Genomic DNA, 23,780 nt, shown 5'->3' on the forward strand with positions numbered 1-23,780 from the left:
CAGAAGCTGGAGAATTAAGCGATCTTACTACCGCATACGTTTTTGGACCGCACACACTAAGAAGCACTGCACGTTTCTTCTCTTCGCCTATAACCTCGTTTGCTTGCATGTAAAACTCAAGACGCTCTGCATAGGCATCCCAACCTTGCGGATTTGCCACATCAAATTCTTCTATGTTGCCTAACAAAGAAGCCATTGCGGAGATGCCGATATAACGACTCGTTAATTAAATACTAGGGCGAACCGACGCATGCATTAAGCACTGGGGCACTTCAATCCCATCCTCGTCGCCAGATGTTGAGTTTACTGTTACACATTTTATTCCTTATTGTAGGTATTTATTTGCCAGTTTACAACACAACACGATACATAACGAACGCCATCATGCATCCTCACTCAACTGTCTTCCACACAACAAGCACACCAACTCCGCCTCCTAAACAGTGGTGCCAACACACCACATTTGTCACCAGTCCACAATTACCCTACATACACAACACAAATAAATTTGGTTTTATTTAAATTATTGTAATTTTATGTTTTTCCCTTGTATATGTTGAACAGTACAGTGCATAAATTACAAAAGCATAGCTTTAAAACTATTTTATACAATAACATTAAATTAAAATCCCCAAATAATAATTACAAAACTCACATTTAAAAAAACATTCAACAAATAGATTCAAAATAAATTTTAATTTTAAAATAAAATTAAAAAGTATTCATATATATGATACTAACCATCACATTTACAACAAAAGAAGACATTTCTACTCAATTAATCCATGTAATAGGGTACGAAATCCATCCTCGCAAATAATATGCTTGTCATGTTTACAGCTTAGAACCAACTTAATGCTTGCTATACTCGGTATACAGTTCCAATTTTCGAGACCTAATAGTATTTACATTTTTATGCATCTGTCGGTGCTCTGTTAATTTTGCTATACAGTCTTCAAATTCGATATGGTTTTTTCACAACACACTTCTGTATTCCTTTGGCCTTTTTGGTGATGTCACTGCTGCACTTGTAGGTGTAGAGCTTCAAATGTAGGGCCACAAACTAGGATGTGATCCTTCCTTTACACTCATCCTTAAATTTGCCCACCACTTTCCTATTGGTGGGCGAATAGCATAAATGTTCGGTAGGATAAAGCGGACGTGTCGAAATTTTCCAGTAAGAATGCATCATTAGCCATGTCTTCGTAAATAAATCTCTCTGCGTCGATATACCGGTATACGCAAGTTTGAGGCTATATCCATATTTTGGTTTCATGATGACATAATGTAAGTGATACATTAGTGTGTTTGACACATCCAGGACTGTAGGACCAAATGGGCTTAAAAATGAAGATTTTTTTATGAACCAAATGAAAAAGAGCCAGATTTTCAGTGTACACCAAACCATCCAGAAATTTAGATTTAGCTATTAGTTTTTGTTTTTTTTCAGGCTTCTGTCAGAACATACGCGCTCCATACAAAGACCTTTACATTTGTCTTCCATAAGTTTGATACAGATTGCATGTATGGAGGTTTGAAAAATTCATTTTCAAGGTCGTTTTGAGCAGCCTGACATTTCATGATGTTCAGGCTGATACTTATTTGAGCCAACACGTTTGATGAAATTTCAAAACTTTATGCATTTTCATAACTTTAAACCCATGTTGTACTGACTGCTCGAGGTTTCGATAATGCACAATTGAATTCTTTTTGGTTTCCAGTGTCGTCAGTAGCTTGATCTGGCGTGAGCCTGCCTCACAGGCAGGAATGGTAGATCTTTGTGCTCGTGGTGGAGTTCTGGCGGGTATTCGATACTTACCTCCAAGCCGTAGCAAGTGAGACCATCGTTCAGCACCGTCATGATGTTGAAGTCAGTTTCAGACCACTTGAAGTTGGAAATTGGTAGCCACAAACTAATAACCTGGCTATATGAATTGTTTGCATCTATATACTGCAAGTAGGTGGATGGCTGCTGGGATCATAGTCTGTGGTAGGTAGACATTGTTTGCCTTGCAGTATCGCTTAGAGCACTGTGAAATGCCACCGCGGATGCCAGCTTCCACAAATAAGAACATGTTGTAGTTGGTTAACAGTTCTAGCTGGACATCACCACTAATTCGTAGCACGGCATTGAAGGCAAAACCTGGTGCACTGATGTAGTGTGTGCAATCAGTACTGTAAGCATCTATACGTAGAGAACGAAAATGTTCAAAGACATCAGTGAGAATGAGTACATAGGTTTTTAGGTACACGTCACTCAATGTACTCTCCAGATTTTACAGGATAAAGTGTTTCACACTTATTGGGCATGAACATAATCAGCTTCAGTGATGAGAGAGTCTGACAGTCGGTTATAGAAGGCCTCCATACTAGGCAGTTGGGTCTCATTCATTCTATTCCTTCGGTCCACAAAATCATATGGGAAAACTTTCCATGTGCAGATAGTTTTAAGCTGTAGAAAATAAAAAAACTGTATCTTGGCAATTATTAGCACATTGACTTGTATGCTCTATTCATGTCTGTACATTGTTCATGCTTTGCAATTATGACTGGTTGGGTATAGTTAGACAATTACCAAGTTGTGTTTAGACATAGGTTAAAGAGTTATTTCTGAATTAAAAGATAATATTCATTGTTGAAAGTCTTTGCATTAAACCCATATAATAGTAAAAACACATATCTTAACTAACTTACATAAATAGAATAATTACATAAGCTATTTAGGGTATTTAAGACAAAGTTTAAAAAAAAATCTGAAATCAAATCTCTTTTTTATTATTATTTGATCTTGATTTTTACAGGTTTTACTGCTGTTTCATACATAACATAAAGCATCTTCAACAAGAGAAGTTTACACGAAAATATTCCTCCTGCCCAACATACAATATGGCGTAAAGGAATGGAACGTTCTGTATCCTGAGTGCATGCAGCAAGACTTGGTCCAAGCTCAAGCTAATGGAGCCCAGCCCAGCTTCTGCACAGCGCAGCGTGCATGCACAAACAAGTGTGACCGCACACACATCTCTGATACCATCGCAACTTACAAACAAACATTTTGAAATCCACGGCAATACAAGTGCTGTGTATTATTTTGTAAAAAGGATCATAAACTTGTTTAAATACATGTTTCACATGTTTAAATAACAAGTTTAGTTTCTACAGTATGAAATAAGCCAATAACCTTTTTGAATATGCACTTTTCACACCAGAACCAACAACAAATATAATTGCATACAACCTAATACTGCAGTAAGTCAAAAAATTAACAACTTTTGCAATAAAATACAGAATATATACAAACCCAAAAATCAAACCAATAATAGTTAATGAATGAAAATTGTATTTATAAGTTCCCTGGAAAAATATTTTACTCTGGACATTATAAAATAAGCACTGTAACAATTATAAACCTTATTTAATCATAACAAAAATATAGATAAATTTAGTGGGATGTAGCAACATTAAATAAATTATGGAGAATTCTAATTTAATATAAACTACATACATATTAAAATTGAGCTTGGTTTTTTTTCAACAAACAGTAATTAGTACAGAATTTATTTTAAAATATGGTAACACAGTTACAAAATTGTGTAACTGAAACATCAGGCAAAAACAAAACAAAAATAATTTCTGAAATATAATTCTTTTTTGTATATACTATTGTGTACACATTACGACTAGAGAAGTAACATACATTCCATGACATTTACAAACTGCAGTAGCAGTTGAAAGTTCCCTCCTGAAGTAGCTCACGAAAGAGATTGTTTACAGGATATTGTTCTATTCATAGAAGTTGATATGAACTGCCGCATGCTCATGTTTACCGAGTTAGCTATCCGAACACCCACTCGCCTGTGCCTCGGTTGCAGCGGCAGAGAACAAAGTCACTCAGAATAAGAGAAATTGGTACATTCCCTGTCTCCATCACTGTTTGTACGTACGGTAGGCCCTCAAGGCATGAGTAACTTCAGCGCTGGACAAGCCGGGATATGCTCAGGGCCTCGCGACTAGCAGGGTTCCGCGCCAAACTTTCATTATTGACGCTCTTGCAATGTCAAACGTTCGTAATTCAATTTAACACTCGTAAAAAGTATATATGGTGAACATAATTTACTGATTTTGTTTTAAGAAAAACAACAAATTTTAAGATAAATCAGCAAAATTGATGAAATTTAATTGGCTTAAGATAATTTAGCAGAATCATTGTTCAATTGACTTAGCAACATTGTTTTAAAGAGTTTGTTATTTTTTTCAAAATTTCCGGAGGAGGACCTCCATACACTCCTTTCACCTGGGTGTTACTCCACTACCCCCAAGGCCCCGCTCCAAACTGTTAGTGCCCCGCAAAGTGAATTGCCCTGGGTGTCGCCAAGTCTAGGGCCACCGCTGCCTCAAAGGCCCGACACATGCCAGTTGAAGATATCCGTTCACTTCCGTGGTTCATAGAAATTAGCTCAAGTAACTGCCAGCATTCGTTCACTGTGTTGTGACTTCTTGGAAGACAGCTACAAGGATATGAGTTTATGATGATGAAAAATATGCGGGAGTGTAATCCAAAAAAAAATTTTGGTTCCTAAGGATTAAAATGCAAATTCGAATTTTAAAAAAGATAATATTCTGGAAACAAAGATAAAGTACGAAGAAATTGTAAGTAGGGTAGAAGTAGACATCGATTCATGCCCTTTATACAATTAAAACTTCAAACACATATATGTACATACACACGTGCATGCAAAGATCCATAAGGTGAGAGTGAATTGCTTGCACTGTAGCATCAAACTGAATAAACTGAAACCTTTAAACATGTGAATTTTGGTTTGACTCCTAAACAACAGCTTAGAAACAACCAATGTCCAGTATTTATTCACGTAATGAAGTCCAGTTGATCTCTATGTTTTACAAATCACCCAGTAATGGTAGAATGCCCATAATGCATCACGTTTTCATCCAAATATTCTTGACTGATGCCCTGTTTATGATCTCAGTGTGCAAGAATAATGTCAACTGAGACTTTGCTGACACAGGCACTACATTTCAGGTAGCAAACATTCCCACTTCATTGTTAACAACACCTTTGAACACAGTTGTTTGGTATATGCACAAATTTTAAGTTAAAGATTACAAAGAATCTTGTTCTCTATCAAGTGTTGCATTTAAAACACTCCCCTGTAATTTGTATCAAAAAAGTTGGTAATAATTAATTCAGGCAATGCTCCATAATATGCATTGTTATTGTTCATAAAAATATTTAGCACAAACTAAAGTCTGACAAGATTCCATGCCTGATAAAATTAAAAATAGTTACTTGATAAACTTGTGGCAATACTACATGTTGGCAACTACCTATTTAAGGGTGTTTATTTCTATATTAAATTTTAAAATAAGCAAATTTAAATCAATAAAACTTTAAAAAATGTTAGTGTCCATAACAACTGTCTCAAGTAAAAACGACATACTTATTGAAACTAGGACAGTGATAAATTACGTATGTATGTGTTATCCGTGTAATGAAGAAGATATTATGTCCTGTCATGCCAGGCTGATAGGTTGATGCGCACATGATGCTGGTGTGGATGAACTGACAACGGCCTACCTCGGTAAACTGGCCACGGTGATCTGCAGTGGTTTGACACTGCCCTCTATTACACCGTGATGAAGGAAGAACAATGGAGTCCTCAACACTGGGAGGAAGGTCCTTCCACGAGTGACACATCTCGGACTAGACCCGAGTAAACACTCCAGTGACACATCTCGGACTAGACCCGAGTAAACACTCCAGTGACACATCTCGGACTAGACCCGAGTAAACACTCCAGTGACACATCTCGGACTAGACCCGAGTAAACACTCCAGTGACACATCTCGGACTAGACCCGAGTAAACACTCCAGTGACACATCTCGGACTAGACCCGAGTAAACACTCCAGTGACACATCTCGGACTAGACCCGAGTAAACACTCCAGTGACACATCTCGGACTAGACCCGAGTAAACACTCCAGTGACACATCTCGGACTAGACCCGAGTAAACACTCCAGTGACACATCTCGGACTAGACCCGAGTAAACACTCCAGTCAACCTTTAAGACGATAAACTTGTTAAAGTACAGGTATAAATTTGGGATGGGCCAATCAAATCCTTAATATTCAAAGTATTCAATATTCAAGGAAAACTATTTGAAGTAAAATATTCGAGGAAAAAAAGTAAATTTCAAAATTCAACACTGATAACCTATAAAGTTTACTAGGTAAATTACTTTCTTCACACCTATCCTGTTACCATTCCCCAAGATATTGTACTTTTAACATACAATTATATAAATTAAATTACAATATGTAGGCTATCAATTCTGGAAACTTTGTTTGTGAAACCACCATTTAAAGAGTAAAATGTTTCAACACCAGGGCTAATATTTTTCACTTATTGTGCATTATTTTATTTTTTACCCTTTATACATAGATTCGGATTTGAGGGGTAAATTTCAGGTACTCTCTGGAATTTGAATTTGAGATTCTGATTCAAATAAAATCAAGATTTTACCCATCAAAATTGTTCAAATTAGAACAAATAAATTATGCACAACTGCTAGACCTTCACCTCCTACTAGTTACACCTTCCCTCACCCCTCACCCCTCTCCCTAGTCCCCCATTATTAACACCCCCAACTAACAGGCAAGAGCTAATTCTCTCTCCGCCCTCCTTCTTCCATTGCTTCTTGCATTCTGACATATTTCAGTACAAAAATATAGCTATAACTAAACATTAATATGTTACAGTGCTATTTTCATGGAAATGGAGGAAATGCTGTCAGCAGTAGAAAACACATTTACCAGCAACTGCACGAATACTTTTTAACTTTACTCACTGTGACTATACTAAAAATGTGAAATAAACTGTATGACTGTTCTAAACAATAAGTTTCATTAACCTAACTTAAGTGTAATATAAAAAGAAAAATATGGCTTAGAACTAAATGTTAAGTACAAGAGATACTAGTACTTACATTGTCATATCAAACAGTGGGTTACACTACAGAAGGGATAAAAAACTAAGCTTTGTGGTAATACTTGAAAATCCACCCCACTGCTCAGCCCTCAAAACTCAATGAAAACTGATTTTCACTGATTTCTTTGGCAGAATTTATTTTCTGTGGGAAATACTAGCTCATTGTCAAAAATGTCCTGTATCACTAAGAGAGAGAGACAATGTTTAACTACTCTTTACAAATGTGTTCATAAGTCTCAGTTTGATGCTATGTATTAAAATGTTTAGGAATCAAACTAAACATTTTTACTGTTTGAAGTGGTATATTAAAATATATATAATAACTAAGAAATATATCCATCTATAATAATGTACTGCATTTTAAGAAAACTGAAGACAAAATTACTATATCTGCACTGAGGAATTTTCAAATAAAACTTATTTTGGTATTATAGCTTTCAGACGCGGAAGAAAACAAAAGATGAAAAAAGTAAGTGTAAATAGGTGATGAATGAAGTAAACTATTAAAAATGTTGCTCGGCAGAAGTGGAATTTAAGCTATAAAAAGGTCACAATGTTAAGCATTACATCAAGGCTATGTAGTACAGGAGTGTCATATTTAACCAATATTCTGTACTATCTGACTTTCCACCATAAATAAAAGGGCATCAATTGGCAACAAGAATTGAAAGTTTCAATCAGCATAATCTATTTTTTTTTGTTCTCAACTCTACCCCAGACTACGATTAAAAAATTATTTAAGTCATCACAGGACTGCACTTTTTAATACTGTATTTAATTCAGACAATTCTGGAACTGTAAGTTCATATTTTTAATTAAATTTTTCTGTTATGCTGCATGTTGCAAAGCATGATTATTATAAGGTTTGCAATGTGCAAACTTAAAAACATAGTTTGATGTTTAATTAGCTTTGTTCTAAACACTTCTCTATTATACACAGTTTTCATGTATCCATTCTGCCAGCTTGTTACTTGGGATAATCAAAACTCTATATGTAAATTTTACACAAAAAATAGAATTAAGATATTTTAAAAGTTTAACTATATGTGTTTTTTTTTTTTTTTAATATTTAAATTACCCTCCTCAGCTAACACTGTTTACTCTGAAAATTAGCTATACCACTTCAAACAAGAAACCTGCATCACTTTCCAATAGACTTTATACTTGAATACTTGTAATTATGTACTTTATAATAGGATGTAGTGAAAGAGACAGTAGTGTTTCTATACATTTGGAAGTGGCAAGATTCTATAATATATGGTACATATATATTTTTCAGTACATATATTAAGAGTTATAGTAATAAAATTTTAAAGTATTGGATTTTATAAGAAAAATTTGTACAGAAAGTTAATATAAAATACAAAAATATATCATGTATATTATCAGTTGTAATGTGATATTTTGAAGGTTCTGAAAATAAGAACCTCACTTTAAAAATTTTACATAAGGTGTTCAAGCACTTCCAAGGTTTCCAGGTAAAGGTGTGATTTCAAACATTATTTACAAATCACGTATGCAGCATAATGGTAAAAAATAAAAATCATTTCTAACTGCAATAATTTTTTGACATGAATTACATCTTTTATTTTAATATTTTGTGAATATAAACCTTTTGAATGGTGAATTGTGTACCTACATTTAGTATTTCTCAAGTTCTGCAAGTGTACATAGTACCGTTAATCTTTGTAGTTACTATTATTTATATTTTCATAAAAATTTTCTTGGAATACAAGTTATACTCTCATTGTTATCTAAAAAAAAACAATATTTAACTTTATAACTTTATAGAAAAAGTAATACTGTACTGATTTTGTTTTATATTGATAATTTTGTGCTTAACTAAAAATTTTATTGTATCCCAAACCATGAAAAATGTATAAGGTAAAAAAAGGACCATGTTTTACTGGAAAGCTTAGTGTTTAAATAAGTGCTTTACACTACTTACTGGCACTTGAGACCTTGTTTTGTTTGTTAAGTATTAACATATCATAGACATCTACCATATAAATAACACACACCCACAATACATGACAGCCATCGAAAAATAAGAATATGAACAATTCTGTGCTCGCAATAGCAAAAGCTCAGTTCCATTTGGTAAAGACAAACATTTTAAGTTATGTAATAGTTCGAGCAACTTTTTATCAGTTTCAAAGTGTCCATTTACACATTTATTTAGTTGATTATTGTTAGTTGTTCAATATTCAATTAATGTTAAAGAATAGAATGACATGACAGCTCATAAAAGACAATAAATTTCACTACCAACAGACACATTACACTTACACATTCATTCTGCATTCTGTTTTCCAGACACACTGAACACCTGTTTAATGCAAACACAATTTGAAAGCAAGCTGCGGGAGTTTCAAGTCATATGCATTTAGATGGACACAAAGCAAGGAAGTCAATGTCACCTATTCTTGTTACACACCTCTCGATCTCCAGAGGTCTAAGTGCTATATGATGAATACATTTCCTTTTATTGGGTATCTTGATTTCACTAAGCAAATATGTTTATTATGAGACTATACACCTTTCTAAGTTCTGTACACATGTATGTATCATCATTAAACTCCTAAATGAATGAGTTCATAATTTTTGAAGTGTAATATTAAATTAGTGTGACAGGAGCAAAAATTAACTAGTTTTTGTATGCAAGCTAAATTAGAACACAAGCCATCTACTTATCTTGACAAAATCAAAGTTTAAAGGTGTTAAAAGCTCCTCTAAATAAGTAAATAAACAAAAATCAAACTTTGTTTCAAATTATTGTTTCAAATACTGGTACAAATGTACAGTTATATTGCTTTTTCTCCAAAAACATTCTATGAGAAATTCAGACCTTGTGAGTTTCACCACTGACACAATTAGGAGTACTGTCATTATGGCTAGCACCCAAGCACATTTTCCCTTGAAAGAACTCTTGTGTTGTGCAGTATAAAATGAATATCAAGTCACATTCAAAATGTTTTCTACTATCAGGTTTTTCTTCTGATACTGAGACAATAAACTTATCTTATACTTGGATGGGTAGTCCCAAAGCAGTCTATGTACAAATATTGTTTTTGCACATAAAGCTCATCCACGACATTTACAACTCACCTATGATGTGGTGAGATCACGTTTCCAAGAAGCCAGAACAGCTATGGATGTGCAAATATTCCCAACATGATAGGAACGGAGGAACTACCACACACAGTTACCACGGATGCTCAAACATAAGCCAAGAAATGTGTTAAGTGTTAGTTCCAAATTAAGACAGTGGACATTTTCAATGCTTTAGCAAATCACTAATGAATTAAAACCAATAAAATCACCTTAAGTCAAGATTAGTCATTTTATTAGTAGATAATTTATAGAATGACAATTCACTTTGCCACTGATAATTCTCTTCCCACCACTCTGACTGACTTTGGCCAACCCATTTGATTTTCCTTCCATCAATTTTGTTAAATAACTCTTGGGAGCACGTGAGATGTCAGGAGCAACAAAGGAGCATAATGAGCTGAATTAGCTTGAATGAGCTTGGCATTGACCACCCAAATGTCTCAGAGCTATGTTGTTTTGGATTTTCCGGTAAATCACTACATATTCACAAACTACAATAAAAGAAGGTCCTAAGTCCGGAATTCTAACTACGGTCTCCAATCGAGCTGTTCGCTGCTGGCCTTGGCCGCCAGGTGGCATTACTGCACTGCCGGCACTTTTAGCAGCTCTGAGTCACTGTCGGTTTTCATTCAGTTCAGAGTTTCACATTTCCACAATTGGTATTCTTGTTAAAACTATATTGCCTTTTTAAGAGTCTAGCGAAATCGCTAATCGGGCATCACCAAAGCACAAAACATGTTAGATTAAAGACCTTTCACTATACAATTAATAAAATTATTTAAAATTTGCATATCAATTTTGTAGATAACAATTTCTTTAGCACTTTATTTTGTTGCATCAAACCTATCATAATTATTCTAATAACTCTTTAAACAAAGTTAAATAGGATAACAGCAGTTATTCAGTTTTATACACTAAAAAAAATGGCAACCAAAAAATGTAAACCAACAAAACCATGGCATGTGGTGACAATCTTGAAGGATAACAGATGATAAAAATTTATATATTTATTCAAAAGTCCCTAATCTTTGAGCTTGTGATCTGTTTGTAAATACTTTGGGAACTTGGAGGCCACTAACAACTGAAGAACAATCCAGTTTTCTAGTGTGACACTACACCGTAAATACCAACAGACACTAATATGTACCTTTTTTTTACAATCTTGCAACCAATGGCAGAAAAAAAACAGTACTGTATATTGATATAGCCTGGAAAATCCAAATTGCATAAGCTGACATAAATTGTTTCGATTCATAGACCTAATAATTGATCTATGAGTTTATTTTTTTGTGAAAATGGTTTATTTTTCAGTGAAATTAAGCTTTGATATTTGGCTCATTTCTTAATTTTTTTTCATATTGCAGTGACTCGATTATAAAATTAAATAAACCAAAAACCAAATCACAAATGCTGACTACTAAAACACTAAGTTTGAAGATATCTGTAAAATTTTCAAACTTTCATAAAAATATACATTTATGTACGTATGAGTTAACTATAATGGGGTGCAATAAAATTTAACCTAATATTTTACCAGTCATAAAAATTAAATACTACACTGTATTTTTAATATTAACCCAATCAAATGTAAATTTTAATTAAAGTTTACATGAGAAATGTGCTTTGTATATGGAATGCGTGTTTCAAAGATGCCCACAGAATGGCAAAAGGCTCGGGAGCTGTGTACTACAACTGCCCCTCGAAGTAACACTTTTTGATTTGCGCTGTTTTGAAGAAAGGATGCCAATAAATTATGGCATGATTTGAAGTAGTGCAGTCATTGCAGTCATTGATACAAAAGAGCACTCTTTCATATATATGCGAATATTTTATCTTTGCGTAGCATTAGACACAATGCAACAAATTAATTTGATGAATCAACAAACCATAATTTACCCTTGCCTTAAAAGTTAAAAGCTATAGGTTTCCTTCACTGCCAAATTTTCTTTAGTCCAATTAACATAGAAAAGTAGTTTATATAATGCAGAAATATTTCCGATGCCTAAATGTTCAGACAATGTTAACATAAAACCATCCTGGAAGTCAGCAGCAACTTTGGTGAGAAAGACCAGAAGCTTTCAGAGATAGTTAACCTCGCACGATCCAGGTGTGCTAGTGGCAAGTTATGTGTTAAGTAGAATAATATTGCATTGTGTTGGTAATACAAAACATTAATTTTATACTTATCTTATTAGAATTGAAATAAATTTTACATATTAATAACATTATTCTTTTGTAACTCAGAAATTTTTTTAGCTCTTACTTAGTATAGTAATCTGATGTCCAAAGCCTAATCATGTAAACATACAGCCCATGATTTTCTTTTACAATGTAATTTTTTTTTAGACTTTTTTCATTCAAAATATTATTAAAACCTTTATTTAAATGTACTTTAATTTAATTAAGATATATAATTATTACTGTAAATTTATTTAAGGGAAGAGTGTTTTGATTAAAATGTTTGTTAATAAACAAACTTCTCAGCTGAAAAACGTATTTAAATTGACATAAACTCTAATGGAAAAAATGTATGTGATAGTGCTCTGCTTTCCTGGAACGAATCAGAGAATTACTTCGAGGGGTAAGTGCATTTGATTAATGACTGCTCAAATTAAAAATGTGTATATATTTTGTTGTTCTGATGCATGTGGAATTTGTATCAGTGCTTACTTAATACACCGTAAAATTGAGTGGTTCATACACACTGTATTAACATAACCTATTTGTGGAATATGTGATTATTGAAATTATATATTTAAAAAAAAAGTAACCTGAATTTGAAACATGCATAAATTTTTTATGGCAGCTGTGGTTTTCAATTTACTTTGCAGTGAAAGATTTTCAAGACCGTTTACCTCATATACCTATGAACATAAAATTAATACTGAGCTATAATGGAAGTAATTTATGGACAGGATGTATGCCATGTAGTCTATCTACACAGAAATAAAGACCCAACCCAATTAAATTATATCAAAATTCTACTTATAACTAGGGGCAGGCAAAGTTAATTATTACGTACATACCATCCATTTTATTATGAACTGACAATATTGTTTTTATTTTAAAAAGTACTTCTGAGTCTTAAAATTTTAACAAAGCACTAGCAATACTTAATTATTGTAAAGTATTATTTTGAAAAAAATAATTATAAATGTTTAGAATATTTAATTTTTTTTAAATTAATGTTCCTAGCTATGAACCCATGTCTCTGCAAATATAATAAATCCTATTATAGTTTCTTAGTAAATAAAAAGTACACAATTTCAAATTTCAAATATATTTATCTATTCTGAGCACTAGAAAAAATAGCTGAGAATAGATAGCAAAATTAGGTTTATAAGGTGAATTGATAAAATACAAGAACCATTTCAATCTTTGAAATTACTTAAAATTAATAAAAAATTGTATTGACTATTTATGATGTGTATCACGCTACCGTTGGCTGACCATTCAACCGACGTATTATACTTTAGGGATAAACCTTCAGCAGTGTCCTGCCGGTTCTTTGACATGGGCCTTTCTAACCTCCCAGAGTTTTAAGTTAATAAACCAACTATGCTGTCATTCCCATCAATGTCTAGCTACTTTTTTGTGCAATTATTGGTGGACAAAATAGTATATTACATTAGCTAAAACTGGCAGTTCATGAAATTGTCAGCCATTGATAAAGGGTGTGACACTGGTGCGACGAGAGATGCTGCATGGGGAACACAGAGTGTCCTTGGCTTCTCGCCAGCAAGCCTTGCCTCCCACTGCAGCAGCTAACTATTTCATTACTGCTACCCTACAGTTCTTACATAGCCAAGACTGTAACCAAAGATTTTGAGAATGCAACTTGTTTTGCTCTTCCTTGCATCATTTATATCCGCGTAAAGAACGTGATGTCCCTCCTTTTTCAATGCCTCTACACTCCAGGCAGGTCCCTCTCTCGACCTTTACCAGGAGAATGGCAACTAAGCCTCACATTGCGAGAGCTCACTGCGTTATAGTCACAGTCAATTATCACATAAATGTATCACAATTACAGCTTCACAATTGTAATGTGTCGATTGCAAGTTAACAACTCATTTTATTTACAGATTACTGTTTGAGTACAATTAAATTTGATGAAATAGTTGAAGAAATGATGAAACCACATAAGATAGCACTTCCAGAACATGTCACTACAGTGATATCAGTGTGTGTGAACCACCGAGCGGTGTGAGTCCTCAAAGCTACACGAAAGAAATGTAAATCATAAATCGATGTAAAATACAACTAAGTGTCTTAAACTAAACATGTGAAGTGTAAGCATGTTGGTGTGCATCACACACATTGTGCTCCTGTTATCTGTCTCGCTGTGATCATTGTCGTCATTGTTATTAAATGAACTGTCTTCACTGTACTGTGCTGTGCTGTATTAATCATTAGCTGCAAACTACTGCAAACAAAAACGTTTTCTACGACTTCCCAGTGGACAGAGTGAACTGATGTATTTGTACTCTTAATGTTAAAAATGCCTGGTTTTGTACTGTGTAACATGCAGCCTCTTCCTGTGCTATCTCGAACCAAAAAAAAGTGCTCCCCATTTTGCAGCTATTAAAATTTAAAATTTTACCCTCGCCAGTTACTACTCTCTTTAAATGCAGCACAAACAATGAAGAGAAAAAGCCAAGTAGATATAGAAAGTGTATATGTGAATGTTAAATGTGGAAATGAAAATTAAAGTTTATTTAGATAAAAGTTTTTTTTCTTTCCATTGAAACTTGCCTTACTCCAATAGTTACATAGTTACTTAAACTTTCTGGAGATAAAAGATTATGCATTTGGTTTATCATGGGCAACTACACTTCATTACAGTAAATTTGGGTGAATGGGTGAATGGGTGCATGTGCATGCATGTGCACACATGTATGTGTATTAAAAAGTTAAATTTTTACTCTTTTTTAAATATTTTTTTGAAATATAGTATCTGTAAAACTAGTTAAGAAACCCTGTACTTTTTAGCAACCCTACATAATCGTACACATTTTTCACAGATTCAGACTCAGCAAACGAACTTGAATAAATATGAATATTAAAATTTCTCATTTTAATAATTTTGCACTAACTGTCAAAATTCCTGAGGGAATTAAAATCTGTGGAATCAACTGAAGTGCAAACCTTGAAACTACGAGGTATGGCTATTAAATAACCGGACTGAAGTCATAACCTCTTTATTCATCACCAATTACAGCAGAAGTTTTATCGCCTTCAATGTACTCCCCTTGGCGATCTTTACACCGCTACATACGACTTTTCCATTGTTGACAGCAGTGCTGGAAGTCCTCTTCTGTCAGCTGGTTGAGAACCTCCATCGCTTTTCCTTTAACCGCTTCCACACTTTCAAATCTTGTCCCATTCAGCGCCAACTTGACCTTGGGAAATAGAAAAAAGTCGCAGGGGGCAAGGTCGGGCGAGTAGGGTGGATGTCCCAACAAGGTGATGATGTATTTTGCGAGGAACGCTTTCACAGACAAGGCAGAATGGGCTGGTGCATTGTCTTGGTGAAGGATCCAGGACTTGGTCTTCCACAAATCGGGTCTTCGTCTTCTCACACGCTCATGTAAGGCCATCAGAACCTCGATGTAGAAATGTTGATTGACTGTCTGACCCTCGGGTACCCAATGAACATAGACAATGCCACGAATGTCGAAAAAGTCAATCATCATTGCTTTGAATTTCGATTTGCTCATCCTGGCTTTTTTTTTTGCCTTGGCAAGCTAGGGCTCTTCCAATGCAAGGATTACCTCTTTGTTTCGTGATCGTAAGTAAAAAACCACAATTCATCACAAAGTAATCACCTTGTCTAACAAATCTGGATTAGTGGCGATGTTGTTTAGGATGTCAGTACAAATGTTATGTCTTGATTCCTTTTGCTTGGGAGTGAAGAGTTTCAGCAACATTTTTGCGCAAACCTTCCGCATGTTAAATGATTCATGCAAAATCTGTCGAACACTTTGTATCTTCCTGTCATTTCAGCAAGCCCTTGGATGCTCAGACGGCGATCAGCGTGGATTAATATACCAATTTTTTCAATTTTTTCGTTCGTTTTTGACGTTGAGGGCTGTCCTGGGCACCTATCATCTTCGGTCATTTCACACCCTTCTTTAAACAATTTAAACCACTAAAAAACTTGTGTGCATGATAAACATTCATTTACGTAGACTTCTTTCAGCATGCATAAGCTTCTTTGGCAGTTTTCCCTCCCCCTCTCCAGGTCGCCGAATACGCACGTGCACCAAAGAAGCCAACTCCAGCCGGGCGGCACCCGAGCCTAACCGAGTGGAACGAAGGCAGCCGAATCACACTCGACCGCGGACCGCGTTCACGGACACATCCCGTCTCCCGGGACGGCCAGCCACGTTCCACGAGGATGCAGAGAGATCCGGACATAGTCATCGACATGGAGGGATTGTGTGAGGGCTGTCTTAGACCCTTTCCGGAGTCACTCGTAAGTAACGAGAGCGCTCAGTGTCAGTGCGCGTGCGGCCGCGTCAAAGGGAGCAGCCGGGAAGCGCTGCAAGGGGTACACTGCCGCGCGCAACCAGGCGAGACGGCCCAATGGCAACAGCGCTGAAGCACGCGAGTTCGTGCATGTTCATGATGGGTTGTTCCTCTGCATCACCTGCGAGAGCACAATGATGCAAGCGTACCACGCACAGCTGACCCCCGCACCGCGCGCCGCGAGTGGGCAGATCGTACTGCCGGAGTTCGCGGGTCACGCCCACGGGGACCCAGCCATGTTCCTGCGGGTATGCAAGGAAAAATTAGCACGCCATCACATCGCACCAGAGTGGTGGACAGAACGTGCCAGCAGCCAGTTGTGCGGCGACGCCCGAACCTGGTGGTCTCAGACGGGCGATTACGAAACCGCATAGACTGATTCTACACGGCGCCTGGAGGCACACTTTGATGACTCGCGCGCACGGGCCTGTTGCATGAACGAGTTGTTCTGCCGAGCCCAGTCTAGCAGGGAGGGAGTACAAGCATTTGTGCACGGGAAGCTGCGGCTCTACCGACGTGTAACACCCCGCAGTAGGATACAGGATGTGCTACCGAACATTGTCGAGCTCTTGACGCCCGAGGTACGGCCTTTCGTGCGTACTGCAGTGGAGAAGGGACTAGACGGTTTCCTCGCCCTCGCAAGGGAAGTAGAACAGGACCTCAAGGCAGCCCGAGACGACGCCCCAAGTCCCACAGGCGAGGCCGACGGGACGCCTGGAGGACACCCTGGCCGTGGTGCGATTAGTGCAACCCCCCCCCCCCCCCCCCCCCACCAAGGGAAGCCCAACCCCTGTCCATCTTGCTACAGGAGGGGGGAGGGGCATCGCGTCCGAATCAGGGCGCCCAGGCAGCGCGACAAGCACGGGCAGGCAGCCACCGTGGCGGCCCTTCCAGTGAACGTGACGATCATCCGCCACGCTGCCAATACTGCCCGATGCCCGAACACCACTGGCATAGAGTGTGCCCGACCAGAGAGGCGCGGTGGATGGCGTCAAGGGGAGGACCCGCGTCTAGGGGGCGACGACGCAGTTGGCCGCCGTCCCCGGACCTCACGCCCTGCCTCCGCCGACGCACCGTCTCACCTACCACTCGCCAGTGGAGGCGGCCCACCGCACCCGACGACAGACAGCCCCACGTCGCCAGCGAGCGACTCCAGTCACCAGGCGTCGCCGGTGACCCGACCCACAGCTGAGGACCACCGTGCCTGGGGCGGATGGGACCGCATCCCTGTCTCGCTGGATGGGAGGCCGGTGGATACCGCGGCGACTCACACCTACGTTGCGGCCCACCTTGTCCCTGAGGCCGACACCATTCAGCTCGCAACAAAGGGATCTAGCACGGTCACGACTGGGCGTGTGTAGGTGGATGTCGGCATAAGGCAGCAACCACAGGTGTTCCCATCAGCTGACCGGCTGCACCGCACGAATATTACAGAACATTGTATACCCATGGTACCCCATGTTCCTCCATTCGCCAAGCCAGGGGGTTTCGGTCCCCGTGAGCTCACTGCCATCCAGGAACAAATCACAGAAATGCTGGGGGATGGGGGAATAGAGCCCAATACGTCACCATACAACTGTCGCATAGTCATGGCCAGTAAGAAAGATGGCTCCCTGTGTTTCTGCATCAATTTTAAGCCAATTAATGACCTAACCATCCCGGCACCACCACCACTCATAAATCTTACAGAAGCGCTCACCAGCATGGGCGATGCCCAGGTGTTTACGTCACTAGACCTGAAGTCCGGCTACTGGCAGGTGCCAGTTCGGCCTGAGGACCGCCCCAAGACAGCCTTCACTGCACCCGATGGGCGCAGGTTTCAGTTTTGTGCCATGCCGTTCGGGCTGATGGATGCCCCCGCGACCTTCCAGACCATGATGGTCCGTGTCTTGGACGGCTACATTGGAAAGTTTGCCGCGGCCTACCTCGACGACGTGATCATATGGTCACAATCGTGGGAGGATCATGCACGTCACCTCGCATTGGTCCTCGAACGGCTAGCCACGCACGGACTGACGTGTGCGCCGCGCAAGTGCCATGTCGGCGCGAAGGAACTGGAGTTCTTGGGACACCTCGTGAGCGCAGACGGGTGTCGACCCCTGCCAGATCAGCTGGCCCTGATAGAGGGGAAAGAGCCTTCCCCGTACCAGAAAACAATTGCAGAAGCTAATGGGACTTTTAAACTGGCTCAGGTCATTCATCCCGAACTTCGCCACCATCACCGCACCAATGACGGACCTCCTGTCACCCAAGAGCAGGTTTCGATGGACGGACGCGGCAGAGCAGTCCCTCGCTTGTGTCAAGCAGCAGTTCAGGGAGTGTCACACCCTGTCACGGCTAGTGCCCGATATTCCCCTATTCGTCCAGACAGACGCGAGCCAGGAGGGTAGGGGGGCAGTAATCTACCAACAAAGAGCTGGAGAAGAGAGGCGGGTGATCGAGTACGCCAGTGCCAAGTTTGGCCCTGCAGAGCGGTGGTACCACGTCAACGAGCAGGAGTGTCTCGCGGTGGTGTGGGCACTCAGGCGATACCGACACCACCTCGAGGGGAGACGCTTCACGCTCCGCACTGACAGCCAGTGCCTGCAGTGGCTGAACTCCGCCCAGGGAGGCAAATCCAAGTTCACGCGGTGGGCACTGATGCTCCAGAACTTCTCTTTTCCCGTGGAGCACGTCCCTGGGAGGGAGAACCAGCTGGCGGACGAGCTCTCCCGTCACCCGGATGCCAACACTGTGTTCAAGGATGATCAGGGATGGGACGACTTACTTCCCCCCTGCAACCTCCAGACGGGGTCTACAAGTGAGCCCCCGCCAGCAGCGCTATATGCCACCACGGCCAAGAGGCCCCGCGACCCTGCGCCAGCTACCCTAGCCAACCTCGCTAAATGCAGAGAACAGGAGCTTCCCCACCTACGTGGTCTTGACGGGGTACTCCAGAGCCGTGTGCCCGGAGACATGAGCTCGTGGCGCACGCACGTGCCGCGGGCGGGACGGAAGGCTGCCTTGAATTTTTATCATGATCACGACCTAGCGGGACACCCGGCGGGAACTGCGGCAGTGGTTCCACTGGCCGGGCATTGCAGGTGACATCCGCGATTATGTGCGAGACTGCCAACCATGCTAACAGCGCAAGGCCCGTCACCCTGACGGGGTAGAGCAACAGTGCCCCAGGAGGCCCCGTGACCCATTTCACACCGTGGCTCTCGACATCAGGGCCCATACCCTCACGCATCCCGCGGGAAGCGATTCTTGGTGGTAATCACAGATACTTTCACACGCTGGGCAGAAGCGTTCGCCGTCACCAATGTACGAGCTGAGACCATCGCCACTCTCCTCGATGCCGAAGTATTCCCACGATATGGGTTTCCCCGAGTGGAACTCACAGATAATGGAACACAATTCAAAGGCCGGCGCTGGAAGGCCGATTGTAAGCGCTGGGAGGTGGAGCACCACACGACACCCACGTACCACCCAAGAGCAAACCCGACAGAACGCCGCAACCAGGACATCAAAGTCCAGTTGCGGCTACGTCTGGGGGACGACCACACCCAGTGGGATGTGCTCCTCCCCAAGATATTGTACTGCCTCCGTCGCCGCCGAAACGTGGTAACCGGCTACTCCCCTGCGGAGTTGCTTCAGGGACGGGATCTCGCCCTCCCAGGGGAACTCCGGGTAGCGGACGCTGCTGAACGAGTGCTTCAAATGCCTGTCGCCGAAAGACGGGAGGATGCACGCCGGAATCAGGCACAGTTTGTAGCCACTCATACCCCTCAGACCACTAACCCACCCCTGCCATTGGAGCCGGGGCAACAGGTGTATGTCCTATGTCACCACCTTTCCTCCAGAGGCAAGAAGTTTTGCGCAAGCCTGGCCCCTAAATGGTCCGAACCCCGTGAGGTAGTGAAGCGACTCGGGCCTACCACCTACGCGGTCACAACACAGAGTGGAAGAGCCGCCAAGATTCACCGAGATGATCTCCAGTTAGTCCACCCTAAGGTTGGTCCGGGACACCTGCACAAAGGTCCACAGAGGACAAGAAGGACATCAGACAAACATCAATTCCCCCCATCACCTCTCGCGGCGACATCGGACACGGACCGGGCAGTCGTGTGCGTGCCGACAACGTTTCGAGTGAGTCGTGTGTGTGGTCCAACCACTCCTGCCTGCCACGTGGCGACGTCATGACCACCGAGAGAGAGGAGTCTCGTGCTGTGAACTGACCCACAGCAACCACCACTATTAGAGGTTAGTTGGCGGCCTCAGACACCACCCAGCCATGCATCAACATCGGCAGGACGACATACTCTACATGAAGAAATGAAATAAACAAATTATAGAAAGTTAAATTTACATATGTAGTTGGGTTCAATATATCAATAGAGAAAGAACTAATTATTTTAAGAGATAGAAATAAAGAATGGAGTTTACGTGATTTAATTAATTTAGTTTTCATGTTGATCAATATTGATCAGATTTGATCAAATTTATTGTAGTTGACGAGTCTAAAGATAATATAATTGGTTTTATTAATTATACATAATGTAGATCTTAGATGACTATAAAATTGGGGAACCCTTAAATCAGTGTTGTCCAGGACATATTTACAATTAATTTAATAGCTATAGCAGTTTTTAATATATAGTGAGTCCAGATAGTCCCACCGATCAGAAAGAGAAGTTAATTTAGGTGGAGGAAAATGTTTTAGAATGAAAAGTTTAATTAATTTATTTTTAATATTTTCTAATTTGTTGATATCAGATCAATTAACGTTGTTCCATAATATTGAATAATAGTCTAGTTTAGATCTTATTAGTGCTGTGGAAAGAGATAAAATAGAATCACAATTTTTTGCGTAAAAAGTAATGTATTTTATTAGAGCTAGTGTTCTACAGGAGCTGGAAGTTAGGTATTCTACATGCTGATGAAAAAATAATTTCCTATCTATAAATTCCAAGGTCTTTTAAATTTGTAGTTATTGCGATTAAAGCATTTTCTAATTTATAATCATACTTAAGCAGAAGATATTTTCTGTTACAGGATATTAATTCAGTTTTATCATAGTTAAGAAGAACTAGATTTCATTTACACCAGAGATTAGCATCATTAATATTAGATTGAAACCATAAGCAATCACTTAGAGTGGTAATTTTCCTATAGATTTTGAGGTTGTCTGCCAAATTACACCAGTCGAGTGCTTCCGAGCCTGAGTGATATCATCAAGGAATAAGTTAAAGAGCAGGGTTGACAAAGTACCACCCTGAGGAACACTGGAATTAACTTGCAAATGTGTTGAGTTACTGTTGTTAATAGACACGTAAAACATTTCTTATTAAGGTAACTGGAAAACCAATGGAGCAATCTATGGTGTAATTTACACCATGTAACATCAAAATGCAAGTTAAGTCTTACAATAAAATGGAATTCAAGCAAAACTTTATTTATATCACCAAAACATATGTAACATAATAAATACAATGAATGCCATTATTCAGTTTCAGTATGCAGTTATTAACAAAATGTACAGTCCAAGTGGATTGTGAAAATTATACATGTTCCCCAACTGATAATGCACCTTATATTAACTTTTTTTTTTTTTTAATATTTGATGTAAACTTAAAATACACAGTTGCTTGTCTATTTATTAGTTTTCCGAATAAAAACAGTCACATAACCCATTTATTATTTTGAAAATTCAACGTGTATTACACTCAAAATGACACTTTTTGTGAAAATAATTAAGGAAATATTTTGTCTTGTGTGTTTAATATTTCAAAACATTTATAACTAAATAGCAATTATAAAAATAGAACCAAATTCACCAAAACTTTCCATTTGAAAATGGAGATACACATTGAAACAAAATATAAAAACTAAATTTTCCTCAGGTATAACATAAAAAAAAGTGTCATCTCACCCACATCTTGGAGCCATTGTTTTTCTACTGTAAAACTTATTTGACAAACAGTCCCCTGTAGAGTCAGCAGAGTTTTTCCACAGAAAAACATAACATTTCCGGAAAGCATATAAGCCCTAAAGAAAAAAAAAACAAGAAAAAAAATTGTTTTAAAATCATCACATGCTAAAATATTGTGTCATTTTCAATCTTTAAAAAAAGGTAAAAGAAATAAAAGGGGTGATAAGTTTGTTTTTTGAGAAATAATGTACTCGAAAGATAAGATAATGGCATGAAAAAGGAGTAAGTTTGGTCTTATGGTTGAAAATCACATCTCTGGAGCTGCATGAGTGTTAAGCTGGATAACCACATTATACTATAATGTGAGTTTGTTCCTCAACTAGGTTTTTACTATTAAAATGATGTTAGTGAATTTATGAAACAGATGTGGCCCATATAGTGAATTAAAATGTAGGGTACTTTTCATTCATTAAAAATTCAAATTTCTTTAGGAATGAGCATTTATCATCCAGCAACTAAGACTAAGTAGGAAAACATAATATTGAGTGTGTGGAGAGCGAGTATATATTTATAATTATAACTGTAGCCTAATGGCTATGTTCAAATTTTCATTTAACATTTTATTTTCATTAAATGATAAAAGAGACAAAAATAAAATTTTTATTTAGCTTAACCAGATATAATTATAGTGACTTAGTTAAATACAGAGCTAAATTCATTAGAACACTTTGGATGAAACGTAAATCTAACCCTTCAATGATGCGGACCACAACAAGTTAGAAATAAAAGTACCTATGTCAAAAGTGAAAAGAGATGGCCTTCTTGTTTTTGAATATACAGAAGTGGTAAATAGATAAATTCATAATAAAGATTCTCAAATAAAAGGCACCAGCTGCAAAAATTTTATTACTAACACCTCACATGCTTAGTTACAAACCTAAAGCAAAGTTTCACTTTTCAGGTATGTTTGCCAAATGAGATGAACACTATTAGAATATGTGACGCTAGACTAACTGTAACAATACTATTAATTTTTAACAAAATAAACATTTGACTTTCTGAAGGGTTATTGTATTATTGATAAAAAAAAAGTATTACTATTCAAATCTATATTTCAAATATTTCAAGTGTTGCAATACTTTTGCAGGCAACCTTTCTGAAATCAACACACATCGTAAAAATCTGTATCTTCCAGTAAACTGGCTTATTATTGCC

General features: G+C 38.7%; 1 protein-coding gene across 1 annotated transcript in view; it reads left to right on the forward strand.

The window, feature by feature from the left end:
* Positions 1-3,308, forward strand: part of LOC134531566 (uncharacterized) — a 506,394-nt gene extending 503,086 nt beyond the window's left edge. The window contains exon 14 of the mRNA XM_063367273.1: positions 2,802-3,308. The gene's annotated coding sequence lies outside the window, so the exon portion shown is untranslated. The remainder of the gene's footprint in view (positions 1-2,801) is intronic.
* Positions 3,309-23,780: the final 20,472 nt, after the last annotated feature.

This window comes from Bacillus rossius, chromosome 5 (genome assembly GCF_032445375.1).
Source record: "Bacillus rossius redtenbacheri isolate Brsri chromosome 5, Brsri_v3, whole genome shotgun sequence".
NCBI lineage: Eukaryota > Metazoa > Arthropoda > Insecta > Phasmatodea > Bacillidae > Bacillus > Bacillus rossius.